The 15947-nt window shown below is 42.6% G+C and overlaps 1 protein-coding gene across 2 annotated transcripts in view; it reads right to left on the bottom strand.

The window, feature by feature from the left end:
- The window catches only part of VEPH1 (ventricular zone expressed PH domain containing 1), a 915267-nt gene that overhangs the window by 882370 nt on the left and 16950 nt on the right, over positions 1–15947 (bottom strand). The window lies entirely within an intron of this gene.

The raw sequence follows: 15947 nt of genomic DNA, 5'->3' as shown, positions 1-15947 counted from the left end.
ATCATACAGAGGCTGCCTATGGGGGTGCATTATAATACAGAGGCTGCCTATAGGGATGCATTATAATACAGAGGCTGTCTGTGAGGGTGCATTATAATACAGAGGCTGCCTATGGAGGTGCATTATAATACAGAGGCTGCCTATGGGGGGTGCATTATAATACAGAGGCTGCCTATGAGGGTGCATTATAATACAGAGGCTGCCTAAACCAGGAAGTGCCTGACTATAACTACTCCTGCCCTTCTCAGCTGTGAAAATCCCTCATAAACTTAACTGCTGATGATGTAAGGGGGTGGCATTGCTATGGACAGTAGAGACAATCTGCCCCTTTAAGAGACAGCACCCCCTTGGTTAGAGCAGTGGGACATTCTGCACTGCCCTGCTGTAAAGGCTGTTTGGTTTCATCTGCCAGACTACAGAGGGGAGGGGCTGCTTTTCTGTGTGTAGAAGAGACCCGAGATTTCTGCAGGAAGCAGGTGTTCCTGCCTGAGCTGTGAGGAAAAGAACTTTTAGTCTGCGACTGTGACTTTGTAAACTATTCTGGGCATTAAAAGGTGGCTTTCCTGTCTTGCCGTGAGAAGCCACGAAGGAAAGACAAGAAAGGAACCCAGAGGAACAATCCACCGTTTCTAGGAGCATCATTGAACTTGCACACAAGGAAAAGATCACATTGCACAGAGCTTCCAGGAAGAAGTGTGCACCATCTGGCAAAGCTTCAGGGGACCCCAGCAATGGACTGAGACACCAACTACTGTGAGTGTTAACCCCGTGTGTGCACATGTTTAGGGCTTAGAATAGGCTGAAATAGACAGAGCATGGTAGCCATGCGGCCGGAGTAGCAGCAGCCAGTCAGATTATAGTTAGAGTAGCAGCATACTGTACTTTATTGTATTGTTTTGCCTTTTGCAAAATGCACTGATCTGTAATAGTTGGTGCTCCATGCCATTTGTATGGCCCAGCTAGAGAATATCACTTTTGTAAATTGTTTTATGTCATTGCAAACCCCTGTTTACACTTTCCTAACACTGCATTCCTTGCTGTAAATAAATTAACTCTTTGTTGCTTGCACCTCATATTGTGTACCATAGTCTCCCTGCATTGTGGTGGTCCCCCGGCCATCGCTTCAATGATCATATCTAATTTCCTGCACTACAGTGCCCCCCAGTGTAATAAACCCAATATTAACTGTTCTTACTACTCTAACTAAATCCTACACTTGTTCTCTAGTTTCCAAACCTTTTCCCTAGTCTTATAGAAATGCACAACTGTACATTACACATATATAATCACATAATAAACCATGTTACACTTAAAATGTAACCGTTTTATCAGGAAGGGATGCGGGGTATGAATTGATCCCGACACACCCTTACACACCTATTCTTCAGCCTAGGAAAGGATTCACATTAGGATAGGTCTCCAGCAGAATGAGATCGCCTTGTTGTTGGCTGCTGGGCATGCATGAATTGGCCAAACTATCTGTTAGGAAAAAATTGAGTTACTTATTATCTAGAACAGTAATGCAATTAAAATTGTATATATTTTATGTTTACATGCTATAGCACTACAGAGTGCAACTTTATTTGTTAGTTATTTATGGAGATGGCTGCTCTTAGTTTGCACCTGTACACACCAGTAATGTTAGGCGTCGGATTTCTGCGTTTGCTCTGCCGGGATCCAGACGCTCACATTCTGCAGTCTCCTGCTGTTTATCTACTGCAGAGGAGATTGCAGAGATTGCCTTGCAACAAATCTCTCCTGAGGCTAACTCCTTCTGTCCTCCTACTGAGCATGCTCATGAGATGATCTCCCATTGGAGATCGGGAGTCATGTGCTCAGGTCCCGCTCCAGATCTCATTGGTCCATCTCAGAGATCTGGAAGCTTGCGGAAGGTCCCGGCTGCTATAAAAGGCGCGCATGGCTGTTCCGCCATGTGCTAGTATAGACTTACTTGCTGCTGTGTGTATGAGGACGGATATACGATTCTGGTGAATGACTCATTATAAAACCCCTTCCCTCTGATATTACGTATGTGGTTAGGGACTGAGTTTAGAATCAGAGCCAGCGCTCCTCTGCTGCAACATCCACAGCTGCTAGCGTCCGACATTGCGCTTGTTCCTTAGCTTTGTCGTTTAGCGGCAGTGTCCACGCTGCGCTGCAGTAGCAGCCCCCTTTGCATGCGCAGCTGCGACGCTGCACACACGGTAGGTCTAGACGGATGTAGTGCCGCCGTCTTGGGCTACTCCTGTGACCTGATACCGTGTGTGTATTTATACTGAGTACCGTGACCTCAACAGGCTCAGTCTTTTGTATTTGTATTTATTTGGCATTCCTGTGACTTAACAGAGATTGCTCTGCGCACCTGGGTGACGTTTAACCCTGTGCGCATAACCGCCATATTGCTCCTGCCACCACTTAGCAGCGGTTATATCACCTACTGCACGGTGGACCCCGAGCGGCGAACGCACTTTATTATTATTTTTATTTAGTGCGTTCCGCCGTTCCTAACAAGTATTCTGTCTGGAAGTGATGGTCTGCCTTTTATTACTTAAAATAAATTAATGTAATGAAACTCAATAGTACAAATTGACATATAGCTCAAAATACGTACAGTAAAAAAAATGTTCCCATAGGTGGCCAACTCCTTTAATGTATAAGCAGCAATACAATTACTGCAGCCTTGGTGCATTATTTCATATTTATCAACAACTGTCATGTTTTTGCTCATGCAGCGATTTAGGTATTTCAGTAATGTTCTACTTTAGTGGAGACATTATTTGTCAAATTTAAACGTTTTCGTTACAATCACGTCCTAGTTGCCCATAATCTAATCCTGTTATTTTTCTCAATAAAAGTAGTTATGGACTGGAAAATAGTTTTATTATTGCAAAAAGATACACTTTGCATGCAGTTTATCAATTGAAAAAACAGTGTACACTGATCCAAAATCATTAGCCTTTTTTCAGAAAGAACCAGCAAATAAAGTAAATTACTAATAATGGGTTGTTCTCATCCCTCCCTTTGCCAATATGTTCACAAGCAAAACCAATATAGATATCACTGACACACCCTTTCTATATTTGCTAACAATATTTAATGTGCTTTCTTTGAACCAGTCAACACCACTCAGCCTGCTTTCCTACTGATATATGATATTCCTTTTCTGAAAACTACAGTAGTTCCCAGAAAGACAGAAAAGACCTGATTTCTTTGTTATCCATATTATAATCAACATAATAATCAGAAGATAATTACATCTAAACCTAATCTGCAACCAAAACCATGACATAGATTCGACACGTAAAATATACATCATGGTAAGAGACTTTAGAAGGTCAGCTGGCAAACCGAATTTTGCAGAACACAATTCGCTTTCACCTATTTATTAGTGCAGATCTTCAGAGGGAATTCCTGGAATGTAGATTAAATCAGCTTTATGACATACTAGCTGAAGAGCCTGGCGCTGCCTGGGCATAGTAACTTACGATTAGTTATAACAAATTATAATGATTATATCTATATATAGCTATATAAATATATATATATATATATATATATATATATACACTCACTGGCCACTTTATTAGGTACACCATGCTAGTAACGGGTTGGACCCCCTTTTGCCTTCAGAACTGCCTCAATTCTTCGTGGCAGAGATTCAACAAGGTGCTGGAAGCATTCCTCAGAGATTTTGGACCATATTGACATGATGGCATCACACAGTTGGCGCAGATTTGTCGGCTGCACATCCCTGATGCGAATCTCCCATTCCACCACATCCCAAAGATGCTCTATTGGATTGAGATCTGGTGACTGAGGAGGCCATTTGAGTACAGTGAACTCATTGTCATGTTCAAGAAACCAATCTGAGATGATTCGAGCTTTATGACATGGCGCATTATCCTGCTGAAAGTAGCCATCAGATGTTGGGTACATTGTGGTCATAAAGGGATGGACATGGTCAGCAACAATACTCAGGTAGGCTGTTGCGTTGCAACGATGCTCAATTGGTACCAAGGGGCCCAAAGAGTGCCAAGAAAAAATTCCCCACACCATGACACCACCACCACCAGCCTGAACCGTTGATACAAGGCTGGATGGATCCATGCTTTCATGTTGTTTACGCCAAATTCTGACCCTACCATCCGAATGTCGCAGCAGAAATCGAGACTCATCAGATCATCTACTGTCCAATTTCGATGAGCTTGTGCAAATTGTAGCCTCAGTTTCCTGTTCTTAGCTGAGAGGAGTGGTACCCAGTGTGGTCTTCTGCTGCTGTAGCCCATCTGCCTCAAAGTTCGACGCACTGTGCGTTCAGAGATGCTCTTCTGCCTACCTTGGTTGTAACGGGTGGCAATTTGAGTCACTGTTGCCTTTCTATCAGCTCGAACCAGTATGCCCATTCTCCTCTGACCTCTGGCATCAACAAGGCATTTCCGGCCACAGAACTGCCGCTCACTGGATTTTTTTTCTTTTTCGGACCATTCTCTGTAAACCCTAGAGATGGTTGTGCGTGAAAATCCCAGTAGATCAGCAGTTTCTGAAATACTCAGACCAGCCCTTCTGGCACCAACAATCATGCCACGTTCAAAGGCACTCAAATCACCTTTCTTCCCCATACTGATGCTCGGTTTGAACTGCAGGAGATTGTCTTGACCATGTCTACATGCCTAAATGCACTGAGTTGCCGCCATGTGATTGGCTGATTAGAAATTAAGTCTTAACACACAGTTGGACAGGTGTACCTAATAAAGTGGCCAGTGAGTGTATAAATATGAGTGTATAGCCCCGCCCACTCTGCATAGCCACGTTCACTATAATATCCCACATCATCCTATCAGCCAGTGCTACCAGACTACTACCCCTAATATCCCACATCGTCCCATCAGCCAGAGCCATCTGACTACCAATATCCCACATCATCTCGTTAAAGCCACCGGACTACTACCCCTAATATCCCACATCATCCCGTCAGCCAGAGCCACCGGACAACTACCACTAATATCCCACATCATCCAGTCACATCCGCCAGACTACTACCCCTAATATCCCACATCATCCTGTCAGCCAGAGCCACCGGACAACTACCACTAATATCCCACATCATCCCGTCACAGCCGCCGGACTACTACCCCTAATATCCCACATCATCCCGTCAGAGCCACCGGACTACTACCCCTAATATCCCATATCATCCCATCAGCCAGAGCCACCGGACTACTACCCCTAATATTCCACATCATCCCGTCAGCCTGGGGTCAGAACCAGAGCATTGAGTGGAACGATACTAACTTCCATACCGGGGATCCCTTTAAGAAAGCCTGGGATCAGAACCAGAGCGCTGAGTGGATTTGACCTGACTTGCATAACAATGATCCCTTTAATAAAACCCTGAGGTCAGAATCATAGCACTGAGGGATTTGCCCTAACTTCTGTACAGGAGATCCCTTTAAGAGATCCTGGGGTCAGTACCAGAGCATTTGAAGAAAATTGCCCTGACTTCCATATCCGGGATCCCTTTAAGAGAGGACTAGGGTCAGTACCAAAGTGCAGATTGGATTTGCCCTCACTTCCATACCGGGGATCCCTTTAAGAGGGGCCTTGGGTCAGAACCAGAGTGCTGAGTGGATATGCCCTAACTTCCATACCAGGGATCCCTTTAAGAAAGCCTTGGATCAGAACCAGAGCGCTGGATGGATTTGCCCTGATTTGCATACCAATGATCCCTTTAATAGAACCCTGAGGTCAGAATCAGAGCGCTGAGGGATTTGCCCTAAGTTCTGTACAGGAGATCCCTTTAAGAGAACCTGGGGTCAGTATAAGAGCATTTGAAGGCAATTGCCCTGACTTCCATACCGGAGATCCCTTTAAGAAAGGCCTGGGGTCAGTACCAAAATGCTGAGTGGATTTGCCCTAACTTGCATACCAATGATCCACGGGAGGGGGGATTCATTTCTGTCATGTGCTCTGCGCTCCTTCCTGGGGGGCAGACAATGGCTGGGAGCTTATGTTCCTGGGGATGCTAGATTTCTCCCACCATGTCATTGTCTGCTGAGGCATTGTCAAGTGGGAAAACTTGCTCATAGCCACCAATCACAGCTCAGCTACTTTTAACCAGCTCTTGTGAAATAAGAGATGTTTAGTGATTGGTTGCAAGAAAAACTATTGATCATAGCAACCAATCAGAGCTGAGCTTTTTTTGAACAGCTCTGGTGAAATGAAAGATGCTTCGTGATTGGTTGGTGATACACACATACATACATACATTCATTTTTATATAGAGAGATTGTCATGTGATCATAATGTGTGAAAGTGTTTTTTTTACTTAAAAACTTTTTTCTTACCAAGCAGTATAAAAGCTGACAGCCTGAATTATTTCTTACAAATTGAAAATGCTTACTTGCTCAAAAATGTAATCTGGCACCCATACTCCTAATCCCTGAAAAATATATACAGGGTGGGCCATTTATAAGGTTAGACCTGGGTGGGCCATTTATATGGATACACTTAAATTAAATGGCAATGGTTGGTGATATCAACTTCCTGTTTGTGGCACATTAGTATATGGGAGGGGGAAAACTTTTCAAGATGGGTGGTGACCGTGGTGGCCATTTTGAAGTCGGCCCACCCAGGTGAATCCATATAAATGGCCCACCCTGTAGATATACGGTAGCTTAATAGCTATATTGGTGCTTTATGGCCCAAAGTATTTGACAACCTGACATCACATATACACAGTATAGGACCTTGTTGGATGCCCTATTTCAAAACTTTGGTAGTTTAATATAGAATTGCCTACTTTTTGAGCGATAAAAGTTACAGAAAAGTGGATGGGATTTACGGGAAAATGTTTGTTATGCTGTGTGAACTGACCGCAGTGACCTTTTGAAATCCACAACATGTCAATTTCTCTTGTGAAGACACTGAGTTTTACGTGCAGATTTTCACGATAGAATTGCATCAGATGTGGAAAATATGTGTTTTTAGTGTGTTTTTGCAATGAAATGAACGCAAGTAATCTAATTTACCTAATAGGTAAAGAAAATTTGCAATATCAAATACTCATTGTGGGATGGTAGCATTAGGTAAAAATACAATTTGAAAGGTCAGACTTAGATTTTAGACACAAAAGTCTAGCTCACAATCAGAATTTCAATTCAATTCAACTCACAGGTGAGCTTGAATTTAGGGCGCTTGGCAAGCCAATCAAGTTGCTTTACACAAGACTCGTCAAACTCTAACATTATTGACCTCTCTTCGTGAATAAAAGCACAGGAAAATGTCCTACCCCAATTGTTCTCACAAAGTTTTTGATCTTATAATGTTAACATCGCCCCTCACTGAAAATTAAGAAGCTTAGTCCATCCATGAAAAACTGCACTTTATTTTATTCTACCTCTAACAAATTTTACAGTAGGCTCTATGCATTGTGGCAGGAGGCAAATATTACTTTAAAAAACATGTTTTTACTGCTCCAGATTCCAGTGGTAATTTGCCTTACAATGTTCATGATGAGCTACCTAGGAAACCATTTCATGGGACTTCTAGTGCACAATTTTTGAACTGTTATCACTTCCACAGAAAATGTGGAGTTAAATCCGAGCTCCTCCAGTGTTTTTGATCAGAGTGTCATCAAAGTTTGGTCAGTGTCAGTTTTTGTCATCAGAGCTTAGACAGTTTCATCAGTGTTTCTTGGATAAAAAAAATCTGACAGGGGGGGAGTCTAGTCATTGCTGACTGAGGACTCATATTGTGAAGCTTTAACAATTTGCATCTCTAAAGCAATCAATACTTCAACGTGGGAGAAATCGACTAGGTCTTCTGACAGGGACTCTTCACCCCCGGGACACCATTGATGCATTTCTGATGCCCCACACAGAAGCTAACTAGGAACGCTGAACAGCCAGTCTAGCGGCACCGCAGCAGTGAAACACAGACAGAGGGTCGCAGAGGTAACTCATCCAGTCTCCCCCTGCATGCCATATCTACCATATTCTCCCACACTGCCCATATTAGACGATGCGGTGACATCACAAGATGGCTACCATCAATTATCAGATGGTGCTCAGACACGCCTGCTTTTTCTGCACGCCCTATCCATGCCTCAGATTTCAGATAAGCATCCTTCTCTGCACCTGCCCTAAAAGATGCAGCAACTACACCCCCATTTTGGAAAAGAACTGAAGATTTTAAGCATTGCCATCCAGTAAAATTTAATGCATATTCTTTATTAGATCTATTAAAAAACAGGAAAGTGGGGGTACTTAAAAACCGACGACTTTCTTGCTCCCCCTGCACCCTTAGTCATGGCATATCAGACAAATGACTAAACATCCTATTTTAAACATATTGAGACCAATCACCTTCAACTATGGGAGTTACTTACAGTAGCAAGTAAACATTTGGGCACCCCTTGTCAAAATTTCTGGTATTATGAACAGTTAAGCAAGTTGAAGATGAAATGATCTCTAAAAGGCCTAAAGTTAAAGATGACACATTTCCTTTGTATTTTAGGCAAAAAAAATATATATTTTCATATATACATTTTAAAAATTATAAAAAATAAAATTGGGTAGATGCAAAAGCTTGGGCACCCTGCATGGTTAGTACCTAGTAACACTCCCTTTTGCAAGCATTACAGCTTGTAAACACTTTTTTAGGCAGCCAAGAGTCTTTCAATTTTTGTTTGAGGGATTTTCATTCATTCTTCCTTAGAAAATTATTCCAGTTCTTTGAGATTCCTCAGTCGTTTTGGATGCACTGCTCTTTTGAGGTCACAGATTTTCCATGATGCTCAGATCAGGGGTCTGTGAGGGCCTTTGTAAAGCCTCAGCTTGCGCCTTTTGATGTAGTCTATTGTGGCTTTTGACATGTGTTTAGGATCATTATCCATTTGTAAACGCCATCTAGGGATGCATGAAAAGTAAAATGCTTGGATGCTTGTTAGTCGAACCAAGCAATTCCAAATGCTTGGGTGCTCATTTTGAGTGACAAATAAACTGGGAGTCAATAGGAAATCTGAGCATTTTTCCGGCAGACCCTACAAGGAGATCTTGGGGGCAGAGAAAATGTTGGAATGGATGTAAAAAATGCTGACTGGAAGGAGAACAGCATGGGGAAGACCCTTGGAAGCATCTCTGATTCCCAGTTTGCTGCTGAGAACAATGGTGTCACACTTTTACTCCACTTTAAGGACTGACAATAAAACATTCAAAATTGACAAAAATTGGAGTTTGCAGGGAAAAAAATGTTAAGAACCATTATTTCCTGTATAATGAATTGTCAGGTGTCCAGCTTTGTGACACAAAAGCTAAAGGTCGTAGAGGAATTATGGAGTATGCTGGTTTGGTCAGCCAGGTATTGCTTGACCATCTTTAAAATGTTTCCATCCTTGTCAAAATTACCCAGTCATCAGGGCCTGGACATTGGGAGGATGCCATGAAATTGGCCCAGGCCTTTGACAGTGTACCCCTGCCTCTGCTGTACCAGGTGTGTGTCTCCCTCGCCTTTCCTCCTTGGTTGGGTAAAGAAGCTGCTGCTAGCAATGTCTGACAGGAATTTTTTCAATATATTTTCCACAATGGCCTTCTGGTATAGCATCATTTTAGTAGACCTCTCCGCCTCAGGAAAGAGAGATGTAATGTTCTCCTTGTAGCGTGGGTCTAGCAGAGTGAACAACCAGTACCCTATATTAGCCAAGATGAAAGTAACGTGAGGGTCATGGAAAGGCAGTGGTACATAAAATCTGCTACAGCTCTGGCAAAAATTAAGAGACCACTGCAAAATTTTCAGTTTGTCTGATTTTTCTCTTTATACAGTTGTGGACAAAAGTATTGACACCCCTGCAATTCTGTCAGATAATACTCAGTTTCTTCCTCAAAAAATGATTGCAAACACAAATTCTTTGGTATTATTATCTTCATTTAATTTGTCTTAAATGAAAAAACACAAAAAGAATTGTCCTAAAGCCAAATTGGATATAATTCCACACCAAACATAAAAAAGCGGGTGGACAAAAGTATTGGCACTGTTCGAAAAATCATGTGATACTTCTCTAATTTGTGTAATTAACAGCACCTGTAACTCACCTGTGACACCTAACAGGTGTTGGCAATAACTAAATCACACTTGCAGCCAGTAGACATGGATTAAAGTTGACTCAGCCTCTGTCCTGTGTCCTTGTGTGTACCACATTGAGCATGGAGAAAAGAAAGAAGACCAAAGAACTGTCTGAGGACATGAGAAACCAAATTGTGAGGAAGCATGAGCAATCTCAAGGCTACAAGTCCATCTCCAAAGACCTGAATGTTCCTGTGTCTACCATGCGCAGTGTCATCAAGAAGTTTAAAGCCCATGGCACTGTGGACGGAAAAGAAAAATTGACAAGAGATTTCAACGCAAGATTGTGCGGACGTTGGATAAAGAACCTCGACTAACATCCAAACAAGTTCAAACTGCCCTGCAGTCCAAGGGTACAACAGTGTCAACCCGTACTATCTGTCGGCGTCTGAATGAAAAGGGACTGTATGGTAGGAGACCCAGGAAGACCCCACTTCTTACCCTGAGACATAAAAAAAGCCAGGCTGGAGTTTGCCAAAACTTACCTGAAAAAGCCTAAAACGTTTTGGAAGAATGTTCTCTGGTCAGATGAGACAAAAGTAGAGTTTTTTGGGCAAAGGCATCAACATAGAGTTTACAGGAGAAAAAAGAGGCATTCAAAGAAAAGAACACGGTCCCTACAGTCAAACATGGCGGAGGTTTCCTGATATTTTGGGGTTGCTTTGCTGCCTCTCGCACTGGACTGCTTGACCGTGTGCATGGCATTATGAAGTCAGAAGACTAACAACAAATTTTGCAGCATAATGTAGGGCCCAGTGTGAGAAAGCTGGGTCTCCCTCAGAGGTCATGGGTCTTCCAGCAGGACAATGACCCAAAACACTCTTCAAAAAGCACTAGAAAATGGTTTGAGAGAAAGCACTGGAGACTTCTAAGGTGGCCAGCAATGAGTCCAGACCTGAATCCCATAGAACACCTGTGGAGAGATCTAAAAATGGCAGTTTGGAGAAGGCACCCTTCAAATATCAGGGACCCGGAGCAGTTTGCCAAAGAAGAATGGTCTAAAATTCCAGCAGAGCATTGTAAGAAACTCATTGATGGTTACTGGAAGCGGTTGGTCGCAGTTATTTTGGCTAAAGGTTGTGCAACCAAGTATTAGGCTGAGGGTGCCAATACTTTTGTCTGGCCCATTTTTGGAGTTTTGTGTGAAATGATAAATGTTTTGCTTTTTGCTTCATTCTCTTTTGTGTTTTTTAACATAAATGAAGATAATAATACCAAAGAATTTGTGTTTGCAATCATTTTCAGGAAGAAACTGAGTATTATCTGACAGAATTGCAGGGGTGTCAATACTTTTGGCCACAACTGTAGGTATATTTCAGTAAAATGTAAATTGCTCATTTATTCTATAAACTACTGACAACGTGTCTTCGAATTTCCAAGCACAAAATTTTGCATTTATTTTCAGAAAATGAGAAATGGTCAAAATAACAAAAAATGTAGTGCCTGCAGACCTCAAGTAATGCTAAGAAAACAAGATCATAATCATTTAGAAACAACAATACTAATGTTTTAACTCAGGAAGAGTTCAGAAATCAATATTCTGTGGAATAACCATGATTCTTAATCACAGCTTTCATGCTTCTTGGCATGCTTTCCACCAGTCTTTCACACTGCTTTGGGTGACCTTATGCCACTCCTGGTACAAAAATGTAAACAGTTCTTCTTTGTTTGATGGCTTGTGACTATCCATCTTCCTCTTGATTACATTCCAGAGGTTTTCAATAGGGTTCAAGTCTGGATATTGAGCTGGCCATGAGAGGCATTTGATGTGGTGGTCCTTCATTCACACATTGATTGAGCTAGCTTTGTGGCATGGCGCATTGTCCTGCTGGAAAATCCATTCCTCAGAGTTGGGGAACATTACCTGAGCAGAAGGAGTCAACTGTTTTCCAGGATAACCTTGGATGCGGCTTGATTCATACATCTGCAAAGATTAAACTGCCCAATTCCAGCCTTGCTGAAGCATTCCCAGATCATCACCGATCCTACACCAAATTTCATAGTGAGTGCAAGACACTGTGTCTTGTACACCTCTCCAGGTCTCCTTCTAACCATTAGACGACCAAGTGTTGGACAAAGCTGAAAATTAGACTCATCAGAAAAGATTATCTTACTTCAGTCCTCTATGGTCCAATTCTTATGGTATTTGGTAAACTTCAGCCTGGCTCTCCTTTGCTTCTCATTGATGAAAGGCTTTTTTCTAGCTTTATATGACTTGAGCTCTCCCTTTAGAAGCCTGTTATGTACTGTTCTTGCCGTGCGCTTCACCCCAGCTGCCATTTGCCATTCCTTTTGTAGGTCACTTGATGTCATCCTGTGGTTGCTGAGTGACATTCGAATAAGATGATGGTCATACCGGTCAGTGGAGAGTCGTTTTCGTCCTCTGCCGGTCTGTAGCTTTGTTGTCCCCACGCACCCTGAGGAGCTTTTTATCCGAAATGTGCATCGGGGCAGGCGGGCTGACCAGGTGATTTCATTGCTACTCCCTGCCAGGTAATTATTAGATACAATGCATGCATTAACCTTTTACTGCGACATTTAAAGGCACAGTGTACTATTTGGGTGCCCTATGGATGCCTAATGCAATATTACCATTTCAATATTTGGCTGTGCAGGGCATGCATTATTACACATGATCCACAGTGAACTTGATGTCAGTATGGTCTTTGTTTTAGACATCTAACCATATTATATCACTGATTGTACCTGCCCTCTGCACTGCATGGTTGTTCATCTGTCCTTTTATCTTGTCTACCTTTGCCTGTTAAATTTGATCAATAAAGTTACTCTTTTTTTGCACCTATGGACCCTAAGATTGTATTTCTTTGGCTTACTCTCCCTTGTTAACCTTGTTGTAATGGACTACCGTCTTAGAAATTTTAAGGATGGAGGCAAAAAGACGCTCACTATATCCCTCTGCTAGTAAAGCCAGAATTGAGCCCTTCTTTTCTATTAGCGTGGGTGGTCAGGAGCCGGAATCTCCAGGAGTGGACCCTCTGGACCGTGGCACCGAGGGGCCCCAGGCGAGCTGCCAGGTGGAACCGACCCCTATATAGGGACCGTTAGGAGCAGGCCCAGGGTTTCAAGTACCACGGTAGCCAGTACCCAGAGGGGCGGCTCAGGATGGACTGGTGTAGGAGTGCAGGACTAAAGTGTAGACTGTAAGGCTGGAACGTGGAGAGATGGCTGGAGCAGAACACTGTAGACAGGACTGGAGTAGGACTGTAGGAGTGTGGATAGCTTGATGGAGCAGGAACACCGGAGGCAGGACTGGAGTAGGATGGAACAGGAACACAGGAACAGGACTGGAGAAGGACGGAACAAGAACGCTGGAGCAGAGCAGGAGCAGGAGGGAGCAGGAACACTGGAGCAGGACTGGAGTTGGACGGAGAATACTGCAGGGAACACGGATGACAGAGCTGCGAGGCTGCTGCAGGAAACAACGAGGATGGAACCGAGAGGCTGAAGAGAGCACAGGAGGAAGCAGGGCCCAGTGTGCAAGGTAACACAACGATCAGGCGCCTCCCTCAGGGGAAAGCGGCCTAATATGGCCCCGTCTGGTCTCCCATTGGTCCGAAGGTGCCTACGGGTCAGGGCACAGACGGAGCACAAGAAGCAGAAGGGAGGTGGTGTCAGAGGTGACCGCCGTGGCCGTCGGGCAGCGAGGGGCTGCGGCATGGGAGCTGTGGCCGGGTGAGTATGCAGAGACGGCGTGGGAGCGGAGGCTGGGTGAGTATGTCGGAGTGGCGTGACATTTTCCTCACTCAAGACTTTTCTTTTCAACTCCTTTGGCATGGTTAAAAGTTATTTTTTCATTCCTATTACTTTTGAGATATTACTAGCACTTGATTTGCTATCCAGCATGTCCTATTGCAAGAGGATTGTGAACACCACAGCAGGGATTTTTTTATACTTTCCTTCGTTAAATATGATTTCGCTCAGGTGATCACCTAATTAGAAGCACATTAAGTAGAATGAGGTGTAATCTGGTTGGAATTCAACTGACACTGGAATGGGCAGCACAGTGGCTCAGTGGATAGCACTGCAGCCTTGCAGCATTGGGCTCCTGGGTTCAAATCCCACCAAGGACAACATCTGCAAAGTGTTTGTATGTTCTCTCCGTGTTTGCGTGGGTTTCATCCGGGCACTCCGGTTTCCTCCCACACTGCAAAGACAAACTAATAGGGAAATTAGATTGTGAGCCCCATCGGGGACAGCGAAGATAATGTGTGCAAAGCGCTGCGGAATATGTTGGCGTTATATAAAAATAAAGATTCTTATTATGTACTTCTACGCTCATAAAGGTTTTGCGCAAACTGCGAAGCCAGGCACCAACTGTAGTACTTCATTCAAATATCGTGAACAAAGTGTAGTTATGGTACTTCTACACTCATAAAATCTCTGCACATAGTGCAAAGCCTGCCAAAAATTACAAGCAGGGTCATCCATACACTCTTCAAGGCACCACCTGTAGAACCTCATTCAATTATTTGGAAAGTGTCAATGTGGTACTTCTACACTCGTAAGGCTCTGTGCACATTGCCAGAAGGGTCATCCATAAACCCCCGAAAAGCAACAACTGGCGGGCCTCATTCAACACTTTTTTGGTGTGTAATATAGCACTAAAATGTAAAGCAAAGTACTTAATACACTATGGATGACTAATTGAATCCAGAAAAAAATCTGGATGCTTTTTTGGAGTGTTAAATAGCACCGAAATGCAAAACAAAGTACGCCTTACTCTGTCAAGGTGAAAATATATTTTCTTATATAACTTTTATACTTTTATACTGTGAAACAATAAGTTTTTCCTAATTGCTTGCTAATGCAAATGTAACTGTATTAAAGATGGCTGCCAGTGTTCACTTTCACTTAAATTCAGTGTCTAAAGAGTTAAGTTAAGTTTCATTTCTCCTAAAAAAGATAACTCAGGAATGTGAAGAAGAAGTAACCATCGGGAGACGTTTTGACGAATCAGAGAGAGACTGGACACTAGATGTATACTGCATAAACCCCGCCTAATGCACGCCTTCCCCTAACACTCAATATAGTATTGTGTATTTGTAAATAAAGCCAGTTGTTGTACTGCTCCTGACAGGTGTGGATGCGGGACATTAGCTAAGACTGAATCAGCTGCGTGTCTGAGTCATTCTTAATTGGTACCAGATGTTTTGCGCTCCCACAATGATTTGGAATGACTGGTGAATGAGGATTTATTGTCGTTTACGACCCCGACAACTCTATGGATGACTAATTGAATCCATAAAAAAATTTGGACGCTTTTTTGGAATGTTATATGTCATCGACACATAAAACAATGTACTTAACACTCTATAGATGAATTGAATCCAGAATCTTTTTAAACAAAAATATTTTAAAAGCATAGTTGATGTACTCAAAGTACAAGGAGGGTAATCCATAGATTGTTCAATGCACCAACTGTAGTATCTCATTCAAATATTGTGAACAAATTGTAGTTGTAGTAGTACTACTACAATCATAAAAACTCTGCACATAGTGGAAAGCCTACCAAAAATTACAAGTAAGGTCAGCCATGCACCATTCAAGGCACCAACTGTAGTACCTCATTCAAATATTTAGAAAGTGTAGTTTTGGTACTTCTACTAATTGTATCCAGAAACATTTTTGAACGCTATTTTGGAAGCATGAAAGCAACAACTTTTGGGCCTCATACAAATATATTGAAAATGAATACTTGAAAATATTGAATGTGCAGTACATATACTCCAGTCTCCTACACTCTTAAAGGCTTTGCACATGGTGCAAATTCAGAAAAAAATTATAAGGAGGGTAATACAGTAATGCTG

Source organism: Dendrobates tinctorius, unplaced genomic scaffold, assembly GCF_039654945.1.
Source record: "Dendrobates tinctorius isolate UK_male_01 unplaced genomic scaffold, ASM3965494v1 ptg000060l, whole genome shotgun sequence".
Taxonomy (NCBI): domain Eukaryota; kingdom Metazoa; phylum Chordata; class Amphibia; order Anura; family Dendrobatidae; genus Dendrobates; species Dendrobates tinctorius.
This window is presented reverse-complemented; position numbering and strand designations above follow the sequence as displayed.